The sequence below is a fragment of the Balaenoptera acutorostrata genome, chromosome 17 (assembly GCF_949987535.1).
Source record: "Balaenoptera acutorostrata chromosome 17, mBalAcu1.1, whole genome shotgun sequence".
NCBI classification, from domain to species: domain Eukaryota; kingdom Metazoa; phylum Chordata; class Mammalia; order Artiodactyla; family Balaenopteridae; genus Balaenoptera; species Balaenoptera acutorostrata.
Genome location: NC_080080.1, coordinates 12,529,568 through 12,556,193, shown reverse-complemented (window position 1 = coordinate 12,556,193; position 26,626 = coordinate 12,529,568). Strand labels below are relative to the sequence as shown.

The following is a 26,626-nucleotide window of genomic DNA, read 5'->3' as shown; positions in this document are numbered from 1 at the left end:
GGTGCAGATCTGGGGACCTCTGTTGTCCAGACACCCTGGATCTGGGTGCCTCTTGAGTGCAGAGCTTGGGGCCTGTTGTGGGGTGGGGTGGCCCCCTTTCAAAAACTACCATTAGGAGGAGAAAAATGGGTCTGGGGACACAGTGGTAGGGTCTTCATTGAAAACTCTTTTATCCCTTCTGTGTTTTGTCTTATGAATGACTTTTCTCTTCAGAAAGGTTTGTTTGTTGTTGTGAATGCAGCAGCTCAGACTTCCAGAGATGAGGGCCAGGCTGGCACGTGCAGCCTCTCTGGTCTTACAGATGTGCTGTGTGTCCTTGCTTCATCAGGGATTCTGCGTTAGGGACTGTAATGTGTCCCTGTTAACTGAAGATGCTGGGAGGTGACAGCTTACCCAGACGCTGGTTTAGGTGAAAGCTGACCAGGGGAGCATATCTGGGAGGTTGTGGTGAAGGAGGTATAGTGGGTGGAATGTGTACCCCGTAAAGGTATTTTCACATCCTAACCCTCAGTACCTGTGAGTGTGACCTTGTTTGGAAGTAGGGTCTTTGCCAATGCCATCGAGTTAATGTGAGGTCATATTGGAGTAGGGTGAGCCCTGAGTCCAGTGCATGGTGTTTTTATAAGAGAAAGGGGACACACACACACACACACACACACGGACAAAGGCCATGTGAGGATGGAGGCAGATTGGACTCTGTATCTACCAGCCAAGGAACACCAAGGATTGCCAGCAAACCAGAAGCTAGGAAGAGACCAGCAAGGATGCTTCTCTAGAGCCTTCTGAGAAAGCATGGCCCTGCTGACCGCTTGATTTTGGACTTCCATCCTCCGGAACTGTGAAAGAATTGTTTTTTTGTTGTTTTAAGCCACCTGGTTTGTGGTCATTTGTTACCTAGGAGCCTAACACAGAAGGGAATCCCATTCTGTCCCAGGCAAGGGCTTTCCCAGACTCTATTTAGGGCCTGCAGTTGTAAGTTTATAAGTGCACCTTCCTTATTTGCCTCTGCTGATATGACTTGGCACTCCCTCATTCAGTCATTCATTATCACTGGGCAGTTATACTGTCATGGGGTCTGTTGTGAAATCCGCTGAAAGCTGTTCTTCCCTATCCTAGTCATTCAAGTCTCCAGCCTATAGTTTGCTTCAACCGGGTGGTAGCCCCATCCTCTGGCTCTCCTACTTCCTTATCCTGATTCATGCCTTTCTCCTCGGCTTGGGGGCTTCTCTGACCTACCTAAAACCTACCCATCCATCTCAGGGGCAGACCCCTCCCAGATACCTTCTGGGACCTCTCGAGGGCTCCCCACCCCACCCTGAAGCCCAGCAGCCCTCTGAGTCGGACCACCTGTGGCTCTAGTCCTCGGATTGGCATCTGGTTGTGCAGACGTGCCCCCTGGCTTACTGTGAGCGCTCTGCAGACGCTTTCTCATTTACTCCTCAGAGCCGCTCTGGGAGGGGGTCCTTTCATCATCCCTGCTCTGCAGAGGAGGACCAGACAGGGGCGAGCCTGGCTCACAGCACGTCTGCGAGCAGATGGCATTCACGCCCAGGTCTGCCCGGCCTCCCAGGCTGCCCCCTGAAGCCCATCCCCATGGCCCCCACCCTGTGCCCAGCCCCTGCGGGAGGTGGCCCCGCTCCTCACTGCTTAGAGAGGTTTTCACGAGTTCTCGATCTGTCTGGGGTTGTGTCTGAGGGCTTTAGGAATATCTGGATTAGGTGAGCTCTTGAGAGGATGGACTGTGTCTTTACCCATAGAGAGTCTCTGCCCCCTCCCCCTCCCCGCCCCCCCCCCCCCCCCGCCCTGGGCTGGCATAGAGCAAGGGCCCGATAATGTAGGTGACCGAAGGGAGGAATCGAAGGAGGAGCAACCCTGGAACCAGGGCACCGTAGTGTCGCACGGGAGAGCCTGGCCTCTGGAACCCCCGAGACTCCAAGATCTGGCTCTGTCGCATGACCTTGGGCAAGGTAGCTGCCCTCTCATGCCTCACCTTCCTCATCTGTAAAATGGGGATAAGAGTAGCATCAACCCCAAAAGCCTACTGAGAGGGTTCTAGGTGTTACTGTGGCTAAGTCATGGAAGGTTCTTAGCCACCTGTCAGTGTGATAGAAACAGGGGCTCTTGGATTGAAGCCCAGGCAGAGTCTGTTGAGGGTTCTTTAGGAATGGAGATGGAAGAGCAGTGTCCTGGCCTTTGAACAGTCTTGCAGTGAGACCTCCAGGCAGGCCAGACTATTGCAGAGGGCCCAGCAAGCCCCTCTCCTCTCAGGCAAAGCCAGGCTGAGCGCCGTGGTGCTGCTCCGTTCGCCGGGGAGGGAGGGCACCCTGGTCCCCGGCAACCCTGCAGATTCCTCAGCAGCTGTTGCTTCACCTCTGGGGCCGAGGTGGAGGCAACAAGGCTGGAAGCCTGCGTGCTACGGGGAGGAGGGTGTAGTTTCATGCAGGAAGAGTGGCCCCCATATCTCCCTTCAGTGGCATTTCACGCCAACCGCAGCGCGTGCCACATTGGTTGAGAGCCTGGCCCAGGGCACTCTCCCAGCCCCCCTGCGGGGAGGGCTACGCCCATTTCACAGATGAGGGTCAGCGGGGGCTCAGGCTCAGAGGTGTGGTCCTCCTGCACTTTACACCCGCCTCCTCCAGAGATGCTGGGCTCACCCCCTCTGAAATCAGTGCCGCTCCCGGAGGCCTGTCTGCTGCCACTGCGCCAGGGACGCACAGGGAGTTCTCAGATGATGGGAAGGAGGCTGAGGTTGGGCAGGGACCCCCCGGGGACTTGTGTTCACTGCCGGCCCATCAGTGTCACTGCCCGCGCTGGGCAGGTGCTTCCCAGTGGCCTCTGCCCAGCAGGCGCTCAGCTGGTCCACTCCACTGCCTTGCAGGAAATCACCAGGCTGAGCAGGAGGGCAGAGAGCCGGGCAACTCCTTGCCATCTGCCTGTCACTCAGAGAGTGCTTGATGGTTCCAAAAGGAGCTGCTGAGCCACGCCCTAAAGAGATGAAGAAAGCCTCCTGCTTCGCGCTCTCTCGGGCTTGGGGGTTTGCAGGAGCAATCACTGGTTGCTCTCGCCTGAGTTAGATGTGCCCCAGGCCAGTGGCACAGTGGATTCAGCGTCACAAAACAGCTGTGCCAGGGCCCCACCTGCAGCGAATCGGATATATTGATAATTGTGCTGGGAGGGACCGGGACATCTGGGCGTTTTGAAGCAACCACGTGATCCGAATGTCAGCCAGGGTTGAACTGCATTTGGTCACTTACAGGTGTGCCCTCCCTTGCCACCTAGGCACACGTGGTCTGTGAAGACCTCAGATGAATCTATCAGACGAGGGGACTCCGGAATGAGAGTAATGGTGAGAGCCAGGAGCGAGTGAGTGCCTCCAGCTGGCTGCCAGGCGCTGTGCTGAGTGTGTGTATTTTTCTCAATCCTCACCGTGCCCCTCTGAGGAAAGTTCTGGAAAAATCCCCATTTTATGGATGCGAAGACCTGAGGTCACAAGGGTGAAATACATATCCAAAGGCACAGGGCTGGTCGGGTTGGAGTTGGGCTGTCCACCTGTGACTTCAGAGTGCTGACCGCTAGCTTGACCGCCCCTGCCCGGACTGTGAGTGCGGACAGCGGTTCACTGAGATCGCTGTGGCTCTGGAACTCCCATCTGGATCCTACCCTACAGAAAACGAAAGTTCCAAGTGACCTCGAGCACCACGTGTAGAAACTGGTCTGAGTTGCCTTGTTGAGAAACACCTAGCTGAGGAAGTTCAGTATTTAAATGAGCAGGGTTTTGTGTTTTAGGAAGACGGACATTTACATATACACAGATCCAGGGGTTTCTATTCCTGTTTGAGAGCTGTGGGCATGGCGGGGAAGAGCAAGGCTGACTCTCAGAAAGCTGAGATGATCAGATACTGCCGGATGCTCTCTGGGGCCTGGAAGGCTGACGTTGCTGATACGTGGCCCCATTGGTGTCTACATTTTCCATGCTCTGCTTAGAGATGGCATTTCTTTGCGTTTATCCTCAAATGCCTCTGGGTTTGATCGTTTCTCATACCCTGAGTGCTGTTTCTAGTGCACCAGAGTTCCACTCACTCCTTTCCCATACATTATTGAAGCTTTACCAATAAAAATCTTCATCATCATCATCATTATCATCGACATTATTGTCATTTATTGCACAAACAGCACTGTGATTCCCAAGAACAGAAATGGATGAGAAAATGAAATCACTAACCACCCTCCCCTTGACCAATCAGATTGCTTTCAGATATCTGATATGTCTGTCCATACATTAACTTAGGATTTGATACAGGCATAGGTGTAGGGAATATTCTGTAATCTGACATTATATCCTAAGCATTTTTCCATTTTGTTCAAGCACCTGACTAATGACCATTTTTAAAGAAGTTCATCAAGTTGATACATCATCTTCTAAACCGGTTCTCTGTTGTTGAAAAGGAAGGTTCCTAGTAGTTTGCTGTAATATTGATACTTAAGGGTGCTTTGCGCAGCTTTGTGCATAAAACTCTTCTGTTCTTGGAAAATCCTTTGGACAGATTCTCAGCAGAAGGATTATTGAGTAAAAAGGCACAGTTTTATGACTCTCGACCCATATTGCCAAGTTACTCTCAAATAAGGTTTTTGACGTTAGTCCCATCAACATGTGGACATGCCCATTTCACCACAACTTCATCAATGCCAGGTATCATCAGCTTAAAAAATTATAATTCAGTTGATGCAGAACAGTCTCTTGTTAACGTTCATACTTTTTTATCCTTAATGAGGCCAATTGTTTTTTGTTTTTTTTTTTCATCTGCTTGTTTACCAACTGTCTTGGGGAATGCTGATGTTGGCTGCTTCTCCAGCCAAATTCGTGACTTTCCATGTGGACGCCTTCAAGTTGAGCCAGTTGCTACGCGGCCTTTACTTAAAATGAGTGAGCTTCAAAACTGAGCCTTTGTGTGAACTGCTGATTGGCACACGGGCTCCTGGGCTTGGGGGCTGGGATTGAAACCCCCTGCTCCTCACGTGCACCGTGGAGTTCTGTGCGTGATCTGAACTTGCCCTTGTAGTCTTCATGACTTCAGACTTCGTATTTGTCCCCCTAGATTTGTTTACTGAACAAGGCAGGATTTGTCTTCGGAAAGCTCTGCGACATGGCTTTCAACTATTTTTGGGCTTCCTAGCTTTAAAAAAGAAGTGAAGAAAAGTCCCACTGTTTCCTGTTAAGTCGCTTTATTTGTGGTGCTGTTTGTGTTTCTAGATTGCTTTCTCTGATTCTTCTCTTACTTCTTCACCTTGCCACATCCTGTGGGGCTGGGAGGCTCCCCCGAGCCCTGTTTAGTGCTCCTGGTCTGTCGTCGGGTGCCTGGAGTCCTCGTCTGGCTCTCCAGCTGGAACCTTCCTCCCCAGGATGGCTGAGGCCACTTGGGAGATGCCAGGATGGATTTTAAAGAGGCTTGCTGTCCCTAAGGAAGAGCAAAGCTTATGTTTTTGGGGTTGTAGGAGTGCCTATGTTCAACTCAGGGGGAATAATTGGATGGGAGTTGGAATTTCAGTTTAGACTTGGAGAATCTTAGAGTGACAGGAAACCTCCAAGGTTATCCCCTCCACAGTGTTTCTGAGGGTCGTGTCACTGTGGCTTGCATCCCTCCCATGCCGGACAACCTGTGTTTTTCTTGTTGAATAAAACAAGGTCGTACAGACCTAATGTTCTTAAAACAAGAGTGTGGGGAAAAAAAGGGTGAGGGACTCGGGAGAGGGCTTTATTAGGTAGATCTGGCTACAAACACAGGACACTCCACACAGTATGTGTTCAAATCTGGCTGTGTGTTGAGGAAGCTCTGTGAGCCTCATTTCACCCATCTGTCACTTGGGGACACTATAGCTGTGTTTCAGGATTGGTGAACACGTGGAAAGCCCACCAGCGCCCAGCACTGAGGAGGCTGGAGACGCGTGGCCGTTTTGAGTGATTTCTGTAGGATTGATCTTTTCTTCGATGCCAGGGTTTCCTTCCTTTGTGCTGCTTCTTGGGTTGACAGTTGACCTGGGGTCACGGGAGAGCATTTCCACTTGTGAGAAGTCTTGCTCTTCTGCTGTCCTCCCTGCCTTTGGAGAAGTTGCATGACTGCTTGGCTGGCCCCATGATGTGGGCAGATAGAAACCCATGGATGACTTCGGACCAGACCCGTCTGAGTGTCTGGGAGCTGTGATTTCTTGACAAGGAAGGGACTGGTTTCTTCTTTTTAGTTTCTTGTCTCTCTCATCCCTGACATTTGTGGGCTGAGTCCCATTTCTGCCTCAATGGCTCCTGGGGCGGTTCTTACCAGGCCCCTGGGTCTAGACCCTGAGCCCAGCTCTGGGGAGCGATCTGAGGAAGACTGTCCCTCTTTTGGGAAGTGGAGGGGTTGCTTTTCCTCTGCCTGGGATCGGATTCTCCACTTGTTGTTCCTTTTGCTCTTTGAACCAGGCTTTGAGGGTCGGGACTTGTGGACTTGCACTTGGGGTGCCAAGGCATTGGGGGTCACCGCCCCCATGCCCACAGAGTGGGAGTCTCATACCCCCAAGCAGCAGACCTCAGAGGACACATCCAACAACCCCAGCCTTTGAACTAACTGTTGGGGAGATTCAGGGTCTCCAGCTGCACCTTCCCTTCCCTACCGCTGACCTGCTGTGTGAGTTTAGATGAGTCCCTTGGTTCTTTTTTTTTAAAAAATAAATTTATTTATTTATTTATTGTATTTTTAGCCGCGTTGGGTCTCCGTTGCTGCGCGTGGGCTTTCTCTAGTTGCGGCGAGCGGGGGCTACTCTTCGTTGTGGTGTGCGGGCTTCTTATTGCGATGGCTTCTCTTGTTGCGGAGCACGGGCTCTAGGCGCGTGGGCTTCAGTGCTTGTGGCACGTGGGCTCAGTAGTTGTGGCTTGCGGGCTCTAGAGCACAGGCTCAGTAGTTGTGGCGCACGGGCTTAGTTGCTCCGCGGCATGTGGGATCTTCCGGGACCAGGGCTTGAACCCGTGTCCCCTGCATTGGCAGGCGGATTCTTAACCACTGCGCCACCAGGGAAGTCTGCCCCTTGATTCTTGAAGCTTCATTTTTTTTCTTTGGTAAAGTAAGAGGATGAATGTTCGAAGCTTTCACGCTGTCTTAAAGCCCTCAAACCCCTTTGGCCCAGCTGAAGTCTGTGTGCAGGCCTTATGTAGATACCTATTAAAGCAGGGCTGTTGGAGTCAAAATGGGGATATGGTCCCCATGCTGCCCCCTCCTCAACGACATTGAGCCCCCAGGAGGGGCCTCACCGGAGACTCTTGAAGCCCAAGGGATTTGTGGGGTGCAGTTGGAAAGGGTGGCACCGATGGTTCTTACGCAGGCCTGTGACCGATGATTAAGTAACGGCAGCATCACTTTTGAGCGCTCTGGTGCCTTGCACAGGTGCTGTTTGGTCCTCGTGGGCACTCCGGTAGGTTTGTATCGCAGAGGCTCTGGGAGGTGGGTTCTTCCTAGCCCGGGTCGTGCAGGAAGGAAGTGTTGGAGCCTCAGTTCCAGCCCAGATCGCTCGGCAGCAAAGCCTGTCTGCCTGAACTCTGAGCTTTACTGCCCCTTGACATCTGTACCTTCAGCCTGACACTCAGCATCCCGCTGGCCCTGGAGGTGGGTCTCCTCTGCTACCACCTGTGATGGCCCCAGCATTTAGCCTTTTAGATGCTCCCAGCTCAGGGAAGAGTAATAGGCCAAAGTCCTCTGTGTTTTCTAGAATACACTGTCCTGCTTAACAAATAGCCTCTGTGACGTCACTCGTTTCATAATTTTCCCAAGTAAACTTTATCCCTTTCTCATTGTCCTCATAACTTACTCTTGTTTGCACAAACACCAGGCTCCTATTTATTCCCCTTTCCCTTGGCACTTCTATCTGTTTCCCTGGGCATCACCCTCAGAAATGAGGACTGTCAGTGGGTTGGGTGGGTGCCGGGGTGAGGATGGCCCCCAGGGTCTGTACATTTCTTAGGGGGACTGAGGCTGGCGTCTGGGGCTCTCCAGTGTTGATCCTGCCCCTGAGGCTGCTGTCTCAGAACAGAGGCTCTAGGCACCTCCCAAGTCCCCATCTGCTTCGGGAACACGGCAGCCTAGGCATCCCAAGCAACTGTCCCAAACCTAAGGGATGGATGATTTAAGAAATCTTGCACCAGTTCTGAAGCTTAGGTTCCCAGTTGTCACCTAGCGCCTCTGTTTCACAGCCTCGATGGCTTCCTGTCCCTGTAGAATTAAGTCTCCAAACTGCAGTACTGTGTTCAGGACCTTCCATCAACGTAGCTTCCCCTGGTAATGGGAACATCACAGCCCACATACATGGTGATGGATGTAATGGTTACGGAAGGCATTCCCTATCTTATGTCCTGGGCTGTCACGGCAGCCCCACGATGAGAGTGGTTACGTACCGGGTATCTGACGAGCAGTCAGAACTCAGCTGACCAATGCTAATGCCTCGTTTCTCTTGTTTCATATGCCTTCCTCCATTCTCTCACTTCTTTCAAGCTGCTGATTGCAGGTCACCTTCTCTAGGGAGTTCTCTGTGAGTGGCTTACTTGTCATCTTCATTGTGAATATTTCTTGAGCACCACGATAAATGCTTACATGGATGACATAATTTAACCTATACAGAATCATTATTTTTCATTTGTTGTCTAGCTGCTTTAGGTGTGACTTTCTTGTTCAACCAAGTATGTCTGTTTATATATCCATTGGTCCATCCAGTCATCACTGAATCATTCAACAGAGCTCCTTTCCTGTACTGGGTGCCGGGAGAACACAGATGAAGAATATGCACCTCTTCCTTAAGGACCTGGGACTCATCACACGTTAAAACAACTACAGGTGTTTGCTAATTCACAGCTCTCCTTCATTGATCATAGCCTTGAGCCCAGCCTTGGCCTCCTTGTCAATAAGGCAGCTGTCCCAACTAGGGGGGGGGGCCTTTCACTCGTCCTGGCCCTAAAACCTTCATCCTGGTGGCACAGGGCCTGACCATCAATCATGAGAACCTTCTTGCTGTAGGTTGGGTTTCCTGGGAAGCAGATGCTGAGATTGAGGTTAGTAAGTGGGATGTTTATTGTGGGGTGCCTTTGGAATCAACAGCTGTGAAACTGAGGGGGAAGAAATCAAGAAGGAGCAGGGGGAGAAGCTGAGCTGTGACAATGGCTAACCAAGACCCCAGCCAACCCCCTGGGAGCCCTGGCGCTAGAATGGCCTTTCAGAATTGCCCAGAATTGAGATGAGGATTGATCAGTCATTGTTTGAAGGCTCCCTTGGGAGGGTGTGCCACCTTGAGCAAGGCAGTGTCTTCAGCCAAGACAGTCTCCAAAGAAGGTCAACAGCTGAGGGTCATCTTCTGCCAGCACGTTCGGCAATTGCTTTGGATGATGGCTGGATGGATCGATGTCTGCTTTGTTCACCATTCTATCCCCAGTACCCAGCACACAACAGGCACCCAGTATTTTGGGGGATGGAATTACTTAAGCTTTATGGAAACAGCATGATTAAGTCATCCAGCAAGTATTTACTATTTTAGCAATGATTTTTTTTAGCATCTATTATATGCCAGGCACCATTGCTGCGCTTATGGAGTTTATAGGCTACGGGGTTTGGGGAGGGTGGTGGTTCAACACTGGCTTCCTGGAAGAGGGGACATTCATTCTGGGGTGTGACTTCCTGGAAGGTGGGCCCTGGCCCAGTGTTGGACCCGGTGTTTCCTTGGCTCCATAGGAGATGACTTATCGAGATGGAGGGTGAATGGGTAAGGGCTGTTTTTCTCAGGGAGGGAGGGGACTCTCCATCCAGCCCACCTGTTGCTGCACCTGTCTGCCATGGGAAATTCCCTGCTGAGCTTGCGTCCACTGACATTTGAACTCCCGGTAGCCTGGAACTTCCCCCGGGCTTCCATTGGCCTAGTGACTTTTGAGTAATTGGAGAGTGGAGGGACCACTCTTCTGAGCTGAGTGGAAACATGTATTTTTTCCTTTGTGAGTCACCAAAAACTACAGCCCAGTGTATGAGCGACCTCGTAGTTGCTTTTATTTTCCTGTATATAAATCAACTGTCATTACAGTTCAGGAAGTAGAGACTCTGAGCAAGGAGGGTGAGATGGAATCAGTGAATTTTAGATCTGAAAGCGACCTAGAGATTGTGCCATCCAACCCCTTCCTTGGCAAGAGGCCCCAAGTGGGGAAGGGACTTACAAGGTCACCCAGCAGACTTGGACTTGGAGAGGGGGCAGGGCGTCGGACTCCCTGCAAAGTGTTAGCCAGTACAGTTTGCCGTTTCTTCCCAGCCCACTCCCCTCCCCACTGGGCACCAAGGTGTGCTCCACAGCCTGGCATGTGGCAGGTTGTTTTTATCTTCGCACGTCACCCAAGTGATCTGAGAGGCTTTTACCGAAAGCGCTAGCTTTGATGTTCTGGGTGACAAGACCCAAGTGCAGTGGCAGGAAGGGAGGTTTTTGGGGTTGGAGAATCGAAAACTATTTACCTTGGGGTTGATTTAATGATCTTACACCCCTGGGGTGGGAGGGGCGGTGGGAGGGTGTTCGTGAGAGAAAGTTGAATGTAAGTGCAGGTATGAAAAAGAGAGTTTGGGGTAGAAGGTCAGGAGGTGAAGTGCTGCCATGCTTCAGGAGAAGCTGCCTGGTAAGGCTGACCCTCCAGAAGCCTCTTCCTCCCCCGGCTCCCAATGCACCCTCTGTTTCGATGGGAGGATTTGCACGGCACTTTACAGTTTACAAAGCATTTTCACAGATATTATCTTCTTCCGTTGACACACGGGGTAGTGCTGTCAAATGCTGTCTTCCCCATGCTTTCAGCTTTTGGGGGGAGCTTGGCTGGGAACCCGGGAATCTCTTGACTCTAGATCCTTTCTTCAGGGGACAGAGGTGGGTCCTCACTCTCCGTCCTGGGGGAAGGGTAGGGTTTAGGAACTGTTTCCGGAGCTAGACTTCTGCACTCCCCACCAGCCTCTCCCCCGCGGAGGACTTGGGCACTGTTCCCACGTATCCCGTGCCTTTGTTTCTTGAGCTGTAAAATGGCCATCCCAAGAGTCCCCACCCGCCTCCTGGATGGTGGTAGGGCTGAGAGCACTGCCCAGTTTTCCTGGCATTGGAGTTGGAGAACTGGGAGAGGACTACTTTAGTGGTGTTCCCACCTTGCTTTCGCAGCAGCTCTGGAGTTCCAGGGACCTTGGTCTCTTGGCCACCAGACCTTAGCACCCTCAAGTGTAGTGGGTTGTGTTGCTCCTTCTGGGTCTTTAATCATTCTGGTCTCTCCACCCCTGAAAATAGGAGGATGTGTAGTGAGTGACAGCTGTGTACAGCGACGCGGCATTGTACAGCACGGAATGGCTCATACTCAGAGCAGGCTTACACAGGAACTGGGTTGATTTCCTTTCCTAACTTCATATTAAAAAAATAAGTGAACAAACATTTTTGAAGAGGTAAGTCATTCACAAGACAAGCCACAGAAGGGATAAAAGAGTTTTCAGTGAAGACCCCTACTCTTTTTGTCCCCAGACCCATTTTTCTCCTCGCTGATGACACTGATGTCCCCAGTGTGTCGGGTCTCCCAGAGATCATCCTTGCGTTGCTGAAACTCCTTGAACAGGAAGCTGTGTTTCTGTGACCGCATCTCAAAACAGGTGTTGAGCATCAAGTGTGTCGAGTGCTAGGGTGGCCGTGAGGGGAGAACACAGGACAGGGAGCCTGGATCTCAGCCCCCTGTAGCTGCATTGGAACCTCAGCATTACGGGGCCTGGGGCCTCGGCTTCAGGGCCAGGGCTGGGCTTGGTGCTGGCAGCTCCTTGGCCTGGAGTGCCTGCCTCCCTGCTGCCTGTGGAAATCCTGTGGATGCAGCTTGGGCGCAAATCCCAGCTCACTCGTGCTCCAGATTAAACCCCGGGCAGGAGGCTGTCTCCAGCCTCAGTTTCCTGCAGTGTGGAAGCGGAATAACAGTAGAATCTGCCTGAAGGGTTCTTGGGGGAATCAAATGACTCAAGATGCAGACAGCTCTCGTAACACTGCCTGGCACGTAGCGAAAGCCAGCCTTGGCTGCAGTGGTCCATGCTGCCTCTGCCTTCCTCCAGGGTGCCCCCCGCCCCCCGCTGGATGGCAAGGGTGTGGGCCCTCCAAACCTGGCCCTGGGACGTGGGAATAGAAGTAGCCATCATCTGTCTTTCTTTTTCTTGGCAGGAGGGGTGGTAGTTCAAATTCAACTTCAGTTTTATCCTTTGTAGTATCCTACACAATAAATCATAACATGTATACATCAGGTGACTGGGTTTTGGTGGGAAAGGCTTATGGTTTGGGCCTGCATAGATGGTCTGTACTAGACCTTTAGGCCTGTTACCACCCTCCTGCGCACCCCCCCTACCCCTGGCTCTTGGGCATCTTTTACTTGGGAATGATTTCAGACCGGCAGAAAAAATTACAACGATGATACGAGAACTACCATACACCCAGATTCACTGATTGTTAACTCTCTCTGCACCCTGCCCCCTGCACACACACACACACACACACGCGCACACACACACACACACACACACAATTTTTCTTCTGAACCATTTCAGGGTAAATTGCAGACATTGCCCTTTTATCCCTAAACGTTCTGCGTGTGTTTCCTAAGAACAAGGACATTCTCTTACATAACCACAGTGTAATGATCAAATCCTGGAAATTTAGCATTGCTACAATTGTATTATCTAATCCACAGGCCATGCACAGTTTCATCAGTTGCCCCAATAATGTCCTTTTGGACTGTTTCTTTCTGATTCCAGGTCAGCACTGTGTTTAGTGGCTATGTCTCTTTAGCCTCCTTTTATCCTAGAGCAGTTCCTCGGCTGCTCTTGACCTTGACATTTTGGAAGAGTCCAGGCCAGTCGCTTTGTAGGATGCCCCTTAGTTGGGGTCGGGGCCTTCATTCTTTTTAAAAATATTTATTTATTTGTTTGTTTGTTTGTTTGTTTGTTTGTTTATTTATGGCTGTGTTGGGTCTTCGTTTCTGTGCGAGGGCTTTCTCTAGTCGCGGCGAGCGGGGGCCACTCTTCATCGCGGTGCGCGGGCCTCTCACTATCGCGGCCTCTCTTGTTGCGGAGCACAGGCTCCAGACGACGCGCAGGCTCAGTAGTTGTGGCTCACGGGCCCAGTTGCTCCGCGGCATGTGGGATCTTCCCGGACCAGGGCTCGAACCCGTGTCCCCTGCATTGGCAGGCGGACTCTCAACCACTGCGCCACCAGGGAAGCCCGAGGCCTTCATTCTTGAGAGCTCATACTGCACCCCTTGCTTTGCTACGTGTGCCCCTGTAATCCTTGGTGGCGCCACGTGGCTGGTCCATATTTTGTAGGTGAGGAAACTGAGGCATAGGGAGGTCAAGCGACTGGTCCCTGGTCACATTTCCAGGAAGTGGCAGAGGCGGGATTCAAATCCAGGACTGTCAGTCTGCCTGCCAGGCAAGAGGAATAATGACAGCGATTAGACACTGAGAATAACAAAAGTGTTAAGCATTTACCCTGAGCCACACGTCGCGTTATACTTTCTACGTACGTTGCTGTGGTCCCCACCCCAGTCTCGGAAGGTAGCTGCTCTCACCAGCCCTGATTTACAGATGATGATCAGAGAGGTTACGTAGACTGCCCAGGGCGCACGGGTGCTGACTGGTGGGAACTAGCTCTGACCCAGACAGCCTGGGTTCTGAGTCTGTACACATTGCCTCTGCGTTCTGGCCTTCTGGATCTCATAGAATCCGGGGCAAGCGTGCAAGCCAGGCTGGGGCCTTCACCAGCTTTGCCCCTCCAGGAGAGGCACAGGAGTACCTGTGTTTATGTCCTTTTCCGGGGCCTTCTCCAGGGGGAACAAACACATCCCAAGGCCAGGGCCTGCTCTCAGGGGCTTCCTGGGGGAAGCCGTCTTGTCCTCTGCTCCTGTAGGCACTTCAGCCCACCACTAGGGTCTGTTTGCTGTGAACGGATGGCGTTTTGATGATTTCCAGGTCAGGAGTCCCCGTGCGGTCGCTTATTTCATGGCTGGCTCACTCTCTCCTGCCAAGCAGCCCAGGGCCCTGTATGGGGTGCTGGTCCCGGCTGCCATCAGTGTGCCCAGGTGGCCCTGCTGCCCAGGCAGCATCCATGTGGCGTCCGGGCCGGCTGCCCGGTGACACGGTGGCCTTGCTCACAGCAGAGCTGGTGATTAATCACCGGTGCTGTATGTCACACTCTGTGCCCCTTACCTCCTCGTTGGAGAAAGGAAGATGGTACAGCCCCTTTTTTCGGGTGGTAGAAAGGAGTAGACGCTCTGGAACTGTGACACACTTGAGATGCTATAGGCAGAGCAAGGAAGATCCCGGCCAAGGGGCTGGTGTCTGGGCCCCCGTCTGCCTCTCACTTCCTTGGGACCTTGGGGGTCACAGGTCTGCCCATCGTGGGCACTCAGGCTCCTCGTTCATCAGAGCACAGCGCTGGGCCCCAGCAGTGATCTCCCTCCGTCCCGGGCGACATCAGGGAAGTATTGTCAGCACCCCTGTGAAAGCCCTTGGCCCCCTTGGTTCAGGTTCAAGTGTAGAGTATCTCCGTGAGCCACAGAGCAGGTGAAAGTCTATCCTTCGGACAGCGCGTCAGGCAGGAAAGTCTAGGAACAGCAGCCCCTTCACCCTTCAGGCCCAGGCCGTGGGCACATGCTACCCGCTGGCCCTCCTCCTGCCGCCCTGCTTCCTCTTCTGCCGGGGTTGCCAGATTCCTGGGAGGAGCGGCCGTGCGCATCCCGTCACCCTGTGCCAGGCCACTCTCCTCTTTCCCTGGCTCGTCTCTCTACGTGACCGCACTGCCTGTCAGGCTCTGTGTGTTGAGGCAGGGCTGTGACCTTCCCACTCTGTGACCTTCCCACTCCAGCCACCCTGGCCAGCCCAGGCCGCCCTCCCCCCATGCTCTGGCAGCGCGCCTCTCTCTGGCTGGGCCGACTCCTGGGAGAAAGTTAGAAATTTTAGTTCCCTAATTTCCATGGAACATTGCTCCGTGCATGTGGTTTAAAACATTAATTAAAAACGTTAATCAGTCTGGCTGCCTTGGAGAGAGGTTCTTTTTCTGTAGGAGCCGATGTCCTGGTTCCTGCAGGCTCCTTACAAGGAGGAGGGGTAGGGGTGAGTCCGCGCGCCAACAGTTCAGCCACGGATTTGCCGACACCAGTCAGGCAGCCTCCTTAGCCCGAGCTTTAGTTTCCACATCTGTAAAGGGGAGATGATGGTCATACCTGTGACCTGACCTCCTGGGGTCCTGGTAGGTGCTCACGGAGGTCCGGGAGGATATTCCTTAGCAAAGTGTCCCATACCGAGTGTGCACCTAAGTGGCACTGTTGATGTGATTAATTACATTTCCCTAGTGCTTGTAGTTTACAGAGCCCCTTTTGCGTGCACTATCTCACTTCATCCTGGCAGCACATCTGGGAGATGGGGTAAGTGTCATAATCCATTCCATTTCACAGATGAATAAACTGAGACGTGAGAGCCACAGCCAGGCCTGGAGCTGAGTAGCTGTGACGCAGACCTCAGCTTTTAGTGCTGTTTGCGTTGGCTTCACTTGTGCCCTTAGCCCCGTGTACTGAGGCCCCGCACTGAACGAGTCATGGTGGTGAGACAGGAAGAGGGGAGACCTTGTTCCCCGCCCCCGCCCCGATTGGGAGGAGATGAAGAAGTTAGGGCCCGGGCACGTGCTTAAGTGCGGTATTAATGGCAGCTGACGTTTCTAAGTGTTCCTAACGCGCCAGGCCAAGAGCTAAGCTCTGCAGAGGTTCTCACCTCACACTAAGAGCAAACCTTTAAGATGATAAACTGAGGCTCAGAGAGCTGAAGCCGCTCGTTCAGGCTCCTCAAAGGACCTTTTCAGTCGCAGAGCTGGGATGCCAAGCCAGGCACTCTGACAAGAGCCTACAGTCAACCAGGAAGCTGGGCTGCTGCCTTTTTTGGGTAATGAAGCGAATGCATTTCGACAATGAGGCAAAAAGTGCTTTCCTGGTCAAAATGTCTGAGAAGCGTGGGAGGCTGCCCGCAGAGGGAGCGTGGATGTGCTGAGGATGGCATCTTTCTCAGCGCATGGCTAGTCAAGGGGGCTTCTCTGAGGGAGGGGGGATTTGCCCTCTCCTGCTGGGAACTGGGATTCGGATGGATTAAACCAGCGCTTGATGGGAGCAGACAGGAACTCTCTGGGGCTTGCAGAGCTCTTGTAGGTCGGTCCGTGATGCTAACACATCCAAGGGAGGAACGTGACAACCAGAGGCTTCGGAGAGGCAAACTGGGGCCAAGTTTTTTTTTCCTGGAGGAGAGAGAGGGAACTGATGGCGGGGAATCCGAACTGCCTGGCCTCCTCCCTCTCAGCTGAGAGAGCAGCCTCTGTGCCGCTCCGGCTGTCCCAGACTTGAGGGCAAATTCCCCTTCAGAACTTGTCAGCCTTCTATCTCCCGAGTCTGTGCTCACCGAGCCTCTTCTCCTTGATGATCTGGCTGCCACGAGGCTGGGAGTTTTTGCGGGGAGTAGGGGTGGGCAGGAGGGAGGTCTGGAAGGGGAAAGGATCACCCCGTTGTAAATGTGACAGTGTGGCTTTCTGTGGGTGCTGCCCCGCCCCTTGAAGGAGAGGAGAGGGTCCGTGTCTGTGCCCAACCAGCTGAGCGTTCAGCCCTGCTTCCTGGGATTTTAGGAGGTCCTCCCAGAGCTGGTAAACCAGGGGCGGCCCCTGGGTCCCATTCCCCACACCACTCCACCCTTTTGGCCTCTTCATTCATGTAAGCCATCTCCATTAGCAGTTAGGATAAGAATCGCTGGCGAGGCTACGTTTTTGGTTCCCTGAGTAACGCATGATGTCCACTGATCCCATGTTACTACATGACAGTGTTGAGGGCAGATAAAGCTTACAACCAAGTTAATCTGATGCAGCTTCCGTGATTCACGTCCTCCCCACCGTCCGTAGAATGGGTTGGGCTTCCAGGGACTGGCCATTCTCAGAATTAAGTTGTTGGGTATGTTTCTCCTTCCCCTCTTCCCAGAATTCCTGGAATCAGATGAATGAAAAAGCTTTAGCGGGGAAGGAAGGGGACCATGATTGATGGAGGGGGGGCTTGGGAGTCAGGAACACCTGACCCTCTGTGGCCTGGCTGCTTACGTGACTTCTGAAATATGCAGCTGCCAAGACCGATCTCATAGGGTCAAGTGGCTTCATGTGTTCAAATGTCCAACACAGTGCTTGGCACATAATAGCTACTCAATAAATGCCTGCTCTTCAGATGCTTCTCATTTAGCATATAGTAAATATGCACTTCTTATTTTTTAAATGAATGAAATCTCTCATTACCAAATTCATTCATGTGAGCACTGACACTAATAATTCCCTTTTCTTGTATATTTCTAGCATCCTGTTCCACCTGGGATTTAGGTGCCTTTAATTTGAAAAAAAAAAAAAAGTATCCATTCAATACTCCAGAGGGACTTGAAAACTGTTCTTCCCTGAACTAAAGCTGGAATATCAAGGGATGTGAAGAATCAAGGTAAGGGATTTTCTCCTCTTGAGCCTTATGGAACCAAAGATGGCTATTGGAATTGGTGATCTCTCACAACACAGCTTGGGGTGTGGTTTTTGACTGCTTGGGAAGCTGGCTTTCCATAACCCTGATACACAGGACCTGGTTCTCAGCGCCTGGACCTTGTGCCAGGGGGCAATCCCTCTGTCCCCAGCTGAGGAAGGAGTCCACCATCTCCTAGGTGGACATACCACACTTTCCCCCCTGGCAGAAGGTGAGGATGGTCCAGCCATCCTTCTGAGATGTGTGGAGCCCACGCTGGGGAGAGGATGGATAAGTCTGGTGGGATTATGTGATCAGGTCAGCAGACCTTCGGGGGCATCCAGAAGTGATCTCTTCCTCTCTCCCCGCCTGCTTGCACTGCGTGCGCCAGCTTCCAAGTCTCAGGCTGCTTGGGGTAACGGGTAAGAGGTTAAAACTGACGGCTTTAGGCAAACCCGTTTTCCTGGTTTTGCTACTTGCCTCAGCCTCCCCAAGCCTCAGTTTCCTCATTTGTAAAATTGGGGTCCTATTAGTGCCCCAGGAGGATGTTATGGGTGCTGAATGAGATGGTGGAGATAAAGAGTTTACCATTCTGCCTTTCATGGAGGAGGAAAAGCTCCAAAACAGAAGAGGGTTTTTGTTTGTTTGTTTTCAGTGCATTAATTACACCATTTAGAGGTCCTGCCATGCAGCAGGCTATTTCCAAGTCCTTGCTCTGCTGTCCTCTCTGCCTTTCACCTGCCACCAAGTCTGCCTGCGAAACGGCTTGTGAATCACCTTCGGTCGTGCACAGCCCCCTCGACCTGAGCGGAGTTGATTGCTCCCCACACTGGGCTGTAGCCGGCAGTTGGAGGCATGCCTTTATGTGCCATGTGACTTCTGCTGCCCTCCCCTGCCCGTCCCCCGACTCGTCCCCCCAGTCACTGGTGAGCTTGTTTAGAGCAAGGACTCTTACACCCCAGCGTTGGGCCTCCCATTGTGGACACTGAAAGAACAAATGAATGAATAATTGAAAAAGAGGGCATAGAGAGGAAGAGCCAGAGTGGGAACCAAAGGGAGAACGTTTCTAAAGATTTAGAGCGAAGAGTGAGGTCGGTTGCATCTTTTTTTTTTTCTTCAGCAAGGTGTTGAGAAGAATAAGTAGCATGATGGAAAAAGGAAAAATGAGTCCTACCACACATTGGAAAGCCCTTCAAGGGTGGAAGTTTGGGTGAGAAAGTGTGAACTGGTGAGGAGACAGTTAGGGAAGCAGAACTGGGGAAGCAGCTGAGGGTCGTGCCGACGTGCTCCTCCTCGTGTTGGTGTGACCCGCAGAGATGGAGAGCACGAGGCCTTGCCCTTCGGTCAACGTGGGGGCCGGCCCTGACACACAGAGGGTTCTCCACATTCACCAGGCATCTGGGAGGCCTGGGGAGGGTCCCTTGTCCATTCCGAGAGGCTTCCTGGGGAAGGTGCTGCCCCTTGAGACTCTTGGCAGATGCGTATGAATGAGACCTACCAGGAGCTGAGCTGATGAACACGGGCGAAGCCTTTCCGTCCTCGGGCGCTCAGCGGCTCTGCGCGCTCACGTTCCCCACTCGCTTTTAAAATCCTGAACTTCCCCAATGGGTTTCAGTGAGGCAGGTTTGTTTCTTTTTTAATTAATTAATTAATTAATTTTTGGCTGTGTTGGGTCTTCGTTTCTGTGCGCGGGCTTTCTCTAGTTGTGGCGAGCGGGGGCCACTCTTCATCGCGGTGCACGGGACTCTCACTGTCGCGGCCTCTCTTGTTGCAGAGCACGAGCTCCAGACGCGCAGGCTCAGTAGTTGTGGCTCACGGGCCTAGTTGCTCCGCGGCATGTGGGATCTTCCCAGACCAGGGCTCGAACCCGTGTCCCCTGCATTAGCAGGCAGACTCTCAACCACTGCGCCACCAGGGAAACCCCCCCATTCGTTTTTATTCCACGATCTACCTGCTGATTCTGGTGTCAGAAGGCAGCTGCAGTGAGTGCAGCTCTCAGGCCATCCTGTGAGAGTGCTGCATGCCTTTTTTGGGCCCTCGAGCACTCAACCAGCCCTTGAGTTTTGTTTCAGAAGCCCACGCTCCCGGTCCAGGCCATCCGCTTGGGCAGCAGGAGTGTGTACGTGGACGTGCAGTCACCTGTTCTGGGATTCCCCCCTCCCGGTAGCACCTGCAGGGCTGGAGCGGGCTGTTCCCGCGTCCGGGAAAACGGCAGATAGGAGTCCAGCCACTGGGGCGGAGGATCTGAAAGCTGGAAGGACCGTTCTGTTGATGGAGGAAAGGCTTGGCCGGTCTGTCTGGGGAGTAATGGGAGAGGAAGTTCCCTAGAATTCAGCCACTGGGAGCAGACAGAGCAGGAGGGGACGCTGGGAATCCGAGGCTCGCAGGCCTGAAGGCGTCCCCGGTCAGGGCTGCTCTGTCCTAGGGGCTCTGAGAAAAGCCCAAACATCTGTGCTCGTGCCTGTGGTTCTACTTGTTCTAAAGGCACTGCTCTCCCGCTGGGAGCCTGTCTTCCCTCATCCCTGCCTAGAAATCAGCTCACCTGGGCTGCACGCCAACAGCAGGCCTCCACACCCTTCCCATCCCTGGGACTGTTTGCACTGTTCCCGCCGTAACCGGGATTTTACCCCAGTTGCACTTCCCTTTACCTGCTGTGACCCTGGGCAAGTCCTTTATAGCTCTCCACGCGTCTTTTTCTCAGCTGCAGCACCTGGCCTGAGGAGATGGTCGGTGAGAGGGAGCCCTTGTTATCTGCTTCTCTGCCACCTCCTTACCTGTCTGGCTTCTGACAGTGTGACTCTCTCGCATCCCGGCCCCCCCTCGCACCTGCGCGCAGCGTTGCCTTCTTCCCTTTGACGCTCACCTTGCTTTTCTGGACTCCTCTCCTGGGCCCGCCTCCCTCTGGGAGCGTCTCTTGGGTCTTGCCTGATACTCCCAAGCCAGCCCTCTCTAGTCTTTGGTGAGAGGGTGTCTGAAGGCACCTGCCCACCTGTCCTCAGACACGAGCCAGCCCTGGTCTTTGGCCACAGGGTACGTGTGTCAAGGTTGCTTCCTTTATTCAGTGTCCGGAGTGTTTGCTGAAAGAATTCCCGACCCACTCGGAACTCTACCCTTGAAACAGAAACGGATTCTCAAAACACCTCTGCTACTGGCCCATTTTACTATTACTGTTTCTTGTGGTTTCATATTGAGGTTTTGGCTCATTGCATTTGACCTGGAGTTTATTTTTAGTAGTGAAGACAGAGTTCAATTAATGTCAGAACAGGAGGGCAAATGCAGAGGAGGGATTCATAAGTCTAGGGGAAAATGTGCCTAGTTTTGCTTATTCTGATAACATCTGTCAACACCAGCAGACGCCGAGCTTTCTCGGCGGTGCCCGTGATGGGCTTTGCAGAGGCTGGAAGTCCGAGCCACCGCCTGAAAGCGAAAGCGTTTCTGGGTCTCCTTCAGTCCAATGTATCCAGCAGCTGGCCACACAGATGAGTACCCACCGCAGTTATCACTGCGGGTGATAGTTATTATAATCAATATTAAAGGCCAGGCTTTGGAACCTTCACTTCTTATCTCCCCAGTGGCTTTGGGTTCCTTCTGTCTCCGGAAGCAGTGTCCAACTTGTGTGAGCACCAGCTCTTCTCCCTGGATTGGGAATGTTTTGAGAACAGGCTCTGGATCTTGCTCTCTCTTTCGCCCCAGCTTTTGGCACCATGACAGGCGTACAGGACATGCTTGGGGAATGTTTTCTTGGATTGCCTGCACTTTTGGACACTGAGTTGGGGTTAGAAAGTCAGAAATCATGCATGGAGTGCTGTTCCTTCAAGGGCTCCCGGGTCTGTTCTGGGATTTTGGGGAAACTAAGCACTGTTTGCTTAGGACTTTATAGAGTTTATAAAAGTTCTTTTTTGTTCTTCCGTCTTTCTTTTATCCCGTGACTATTTACGGAGAACCTGCATTGTTCCACTCTGCAGGATGCCTGCAAGAAAGGAGGGACAAACCACTGTTCTGGCCCCCAAGGCGATCCGGAGACGGAGGCTGGCTTTATGGATTCCCGTTATGGACTATATGTTCGTGTCCCCCCCCCCCCCAAAGTCAGATGTAGAAACCCTAATCCCCAGTGTAATGGTGTCAGGAGGTGGGGCCCTTGGGAGGTGGCCGGGTCATAAGGGTGGAGCCCTCAGGATGGGATTAATGCCCTTATAAGAAGAGACACCGGAGAGTAACGTCTCTCTCTGCTCTCTGAGATGTGCAGACACAGCCAGAAGACAGCCTTCTGCAAACCAGGAACTGAGTCAGCTGCACCTTGATCTTGGACTGCCGGGCCTCCGGAACCGTGAGGAATAAATTTCCATTGTTTAAGCCACGCAGTCTGTGATATCTTGTTTATAGCAGCCTGAGCAGGATAGGACTCCAGTATTTCACAGACGGATGAGTTGGAGACGCAGAGCAGTTGTGCTGCTGGGAGCCCCCTGCTAGTTGGTGGTGGATCTCACAAATGAGCGCGGATCTTCTGAATCCAGGCACCTGAACCTGCTGCCCCGCTGCCCGCCACGTGATCCGCAGGCGTGTCTGGACTTTCTCTTTGCTGCTCCTCTCTGCTCCATCTGTTTCTCCCTCCCCTCCCCTCCCCTCCCCTCTTCTCCCTTTTTCTCTGCTGTCCCCCTTTTCCCCTCTCCCAGTTCTTGTTGCTTCTGCAGATGAAGATCTTTCTCTCTGTGGTGCCTTTCGGGGGAAGGTTCCTGACGGTAATGGCATTGTACTTGTGCTCTTCCTGCCTGGGGTGGTGTCTGTCCCACCGAATCCACTGCCCCAGCACCTAGTGTGGGGACTGGCGTGATGTAGCAACTTCCTCCCTCCCTCCCTGCCCTCTTCCACTGTCCCACTGTGAGCCAGGTGTTGCACCCAGCTATGGGAGACAACAGAGTAGGTAAAAAACGCCCTGGGGGAGACACGGTGTATTCGAACAACAGTTGTTTGCACAGCGTCATGGACCGGATGTTTGGACACCCTCCAAATCCCCAGCTTCGTATGCTGAAAGTCCTAACCCTGAGTGTGGCTGTCCTGGAATTAAGGGAGTAATTAGGTTAAATGAGGGCATAAGGGTGGAGCTCTGCTCTGATAGGAGAGCTCACTAGAGACCTCCCTCTCCTTCTCTCTCTGCCATGTGAGGACACGGCGGGAAGGCGGCTGTTTGCAAGCCAGGGAGAGAGCTCTCAGATCTCGAGACCCTTGATCTCGGACTTCTGTGCTCCAGAACTGTGAGAATAAACGTCTGTTGTGTGAGCCACGAAGCCTCTGGTGTTTTGTTATGGCAGCCCGAACTGACTAAGACACACGGTGGATGCACGTCTCAGGCCATAGGCTGCAGGGTAGTTTGATTGCCTTGGTCCCAAAGCCTCTCTTGTGGCGTCGAGCCGAGGCTGATGCCTGTGAAGCTTCCCAGTCCCATCTTTAAAACAAGGAGCCCAAACCGAGTTCTCTTGTCCTGCTCTGTCTGAATCCGGACGTTCAGGGTTTCCCTAAGCTGGACCCAATTCTATGTTTTCACTCTTCTTCCTTGCTCAGGTGTACTTAGGTGTGTACTGAACTCTCCTGTGGTCGTAGCATCAGGCTACAGGAAGCAGCAGCAGCTCTGGACTCCTGGTCTTGCTCCTTGTGATCCACTGGGCTGCCTCCCTTTTAAGATGCTCTCCCCATGTTACGGGAGATCGTTCATTTTGTTAGTCGTTTGTGCATTCTACTGGTCCATCAGTTTGCCTCCTGAAGTACTAAGCACTGGGTATTCTAATAGCTCCTGTTAGGCATCACTAATAACGTTCTGTCCTTATAGGAGTAGCAGTGGTGCGTATGTTGTATGATGAAGATTCTGCTACTAATACTACCAGTTATAATAGTAAAAATAATAATAGCTCAAATGTATTATTCATAGTGTTCCCAACACCTTACATATATTATCTCAATTGCTTTTCAGAGCATATGAGGAAATGGGGATTAACTAATATGCCCAAGATGGCAAATGGAGGCGTCTCCCCATGGGATGGATGTGAAGCCCATGCTAGTGCTGCTATGTGCTTTTGCATAATTTCAAGCTCTCTCTTTTTTTAACTTGAGGCTAACGTTTAGAAGCTTTTACTAATGAGAGGACTGTTTGCTAAATTGATGTAAGCGCTACACATCACCAATAACTCCGTCCTGGTGTGTCTCTCCGTGCCTTTTACCGTAGCCCCCAGACGCCTCCTGTTCCCTCCAGGAGACCTCCCAGCTTGGGCTCTAGGTTTTCTCCAGGTTTCACCCATCCTTTTCTGCTCCCCAGGGACCCAGGTTTACCTGGCGGAACTGGACAAAGTGTGAGACCCAGCAGGTTTTTTTTGTTTTTAATTTTTAAAATTTTTATTTATTTATTTTTGGCTGCATTGGGTCTTCGTTGCTGCGTGCGGGCTTTCTCTAGTTGCGGTGAGTGGGGGCTACTTTTCGTTGTGGTGCACGGGCTTCCCATCGCAGTGGCTTCTCTTGTTGCGGAGGTCGGGCTCTAGGCGTGCGGGCTTCAGTAGTTGTGGCACACGGGCTCAGGAGTTGTGGTGCACAGGCTTAGTTGCTCCGTGGCATGAGGGATCTTCCCGGACCAGGGCTCGAACCCGTGTCCCCTGCATTGGCAGGCGGATTCTTAACCACTGCGCCACCAGGGAAGCCCCCAGACCCAGCAGGTTTTATCCTTGGTTTGTAATGGAGTGAACAGCAGAGCTCCACACAGCTGTCTAGTGACCTGGCTTCTTCCGGGACGCAGGTGGCTTTCAGAAACCCTGAGCTGCCAAGGCTCCAGGTCCTCCTTGTTGCTCTCAGTGATGCCTGGTCTGCTGGGAGTTCACACTCTTTGGCTCCCAGCCATTTTCTCTCCAGTTCTGTCCCTCTCCTGGAGCTGGTTGTAATGGGTGCCTTTATGAAGAAAATACCCATTGTGGGATGCAAGGCATCTGGAGGATATTTTTTTTCTCCCTCCAAAGATGAAACCTTAAGACTGAGGGATCCACCCTCAGTCTTGTAGGCCAAGCATCCTACAAGGTCTGGCCGCAAGGACTCAGAGGGGCATTCTTCTGCTGTTGCAAAGCAGAGGCCCGCCCGCTTCATCCCTGTGGGAAATCAGAAGTGGGAGGGCCTTTAAAAAATGTTGGCTTAAGGAAAAGTTTCATCAAAATAGAAGTAAGAGGGAAAAAAGAAAAGCTCATCTAAAGTTGTCACCCTCCCTGAGCTGGCCTCTCCCCTGAGTATCAGCACTACCCCTGCTGGAGTGGGAGTTGAATTGGGAAAGCGACTGGCCATGGGGGGCGGGGGTGGGGGAGGGGTACTACACAGGGAGCAGAGAGGAAATGCGTGCCCAGGTCTCTCTGCTTCGCCACCTGCCAGCCCCTTGCCAGCTGGGACGAAGGCTCTAGGTGCTTTTGAGCCTCGGTTCCTTGCTCTGAGGACCCAATGACACGGTTGCCTGTGACTCCTCAAGTCACCGGAGATGCTCCACCCACAGGCGCTGAGCTGAGGAATTCATTGGTCATTTGCTGCCAGGCTTTGAACTTCATTTTCCTCAGCTCTAATTGAAAGCAGAGTGCTGGATGGCTGCCCTGGTCTGTCAGTCCCTCCCAGCTTACACATGTCACATCCACGCCAGTTCCCTTTTCGGGATTGATAGAATGTTTTCAGAGTTTAATGGGAAACGTATACAACAGTCGTCACGAGGGGCAGAAATTGAAGGAAATATTCCAGGTGTCATAATTTTTCCACTCCCCTACACACTTTTCACCACACATTTTTGAAAACAAACTTTATTTTTAGAACAGTTTCTGATTTTACTGAAAAATTGTGAAGACAGTTCACAATTTTGAACTATCTTCAAAGTATGTGGGACGATCCCATATAGCCCACATCCAGTTCTCCCTACTGCTGACTTCTTACATTAGCGTGGCACAGTTGTTACAATTAGTGATCAATATTGATGCGTTATTATTATGAACTACAGTTTATACATTTTTTTTAGGTTTCCTTAATGTTTACCTGATGTCCTTTTTCTGTCCCACCATCCCATCCAGGATACTGTATTACATTAAGTTGTCAGGTCTCCTTAGGCTCCTGTTGGCTGTGAAGGTTTCTCAGACTTTCCTTGTTTTTGATGACCTTGATAGTTTTGAGGAGTACAGGTCAGGTATTTTATAGATTGTCCCTTTATTAGGATTTGTCTGATGTTTCTCTCATCATTAGTCTGAGATGACGCGTCTGAGGAGGAAGAGTGCAGGCGTAAAGTAACCTTGACCGCCTGGCTACGCTACTGTTTGTTAGATTTCTCCACCATGAAAATACCTGCCCCCGCCCCGCTTCCTCACCGTACTTGGAAGGATGTCACACCTCTGGAGTGGGGCGTTTTGCTCCGCCTTGATGGCGAAGTATCTACACAAATTATTTGGAATTCTCCTTGGGAGATTTGTCTCTTCTCCCCCATTTCTTTATATCCATATGGACTTGTGGATATTTTTATAGACTTTGGATGCTAATTCAATATGACTTTATGTTGCTCGTAAAGCAACATTGAGCAACGTTATGTTGCTCAACGTCTTCCAGCTTTGGCCATTGGGAGCTCTTTCAGTTGGCTCCTGGGTCCTTTTGATATACGCCCATCATCATTGCCGGGGGGGCAGGGAGGATGTTTGTTTTTTGCTTTTTTTTTTTTTTTTTTTGAGCATTTCCTTACTTTCTGGCATGACAAGGTGCTCCAGGCTCATCTTGTATATTTCCTGCCCCAGACCTAGAATCAGCCATTTCTCCAAGGAGGCCTGGTTTGCTTTATTGGAACATGGTATTAGAAACCAACGTATGGGGCTTCCCTGGTGGCGCAGTGGTTGAGAATCTGCCTGCTAATGCAGGGGACATGGGTTCGAGCCCTGGTCTGGGAAGATCCCACATGCTGCGGAGCAGCTAGGCCCGTGAGCCACAACTACTGAGCCTGCGCGTCTGGAGCCTGTGCTCCGCAACAAGAGAGGCCGTGAAAGTGAGAGGCCTGCGCACCGCGATGAAGAGTGGCCCCCA

General features: G+C 52.1%; 1 protein-coding gene across 4 annotated transcripts in view; it reads left to right on the top strand.

The window, feature by feature from the left end:
• The window catches only part of LOC103017685 (uncharacterized), a 383,445-nt gene that overhangs the window by 130,847 nt on the left and 225,972 nt on the right, over window positions 1-26,626 (top strand). For all 4 annotated transcript variants that reach the window (XR_009005786.1, XR_009005787.1, XR_009005789.1 and 1 more), the window contains one exon: window positions 17,413-17,548. The gene's annotated coding sequence lies outside the window, so the exon portion shown is untranslated. The remainder of the gene's footprint in view (window positions 1-17,412; window positions 17,549-26,626) is intronic.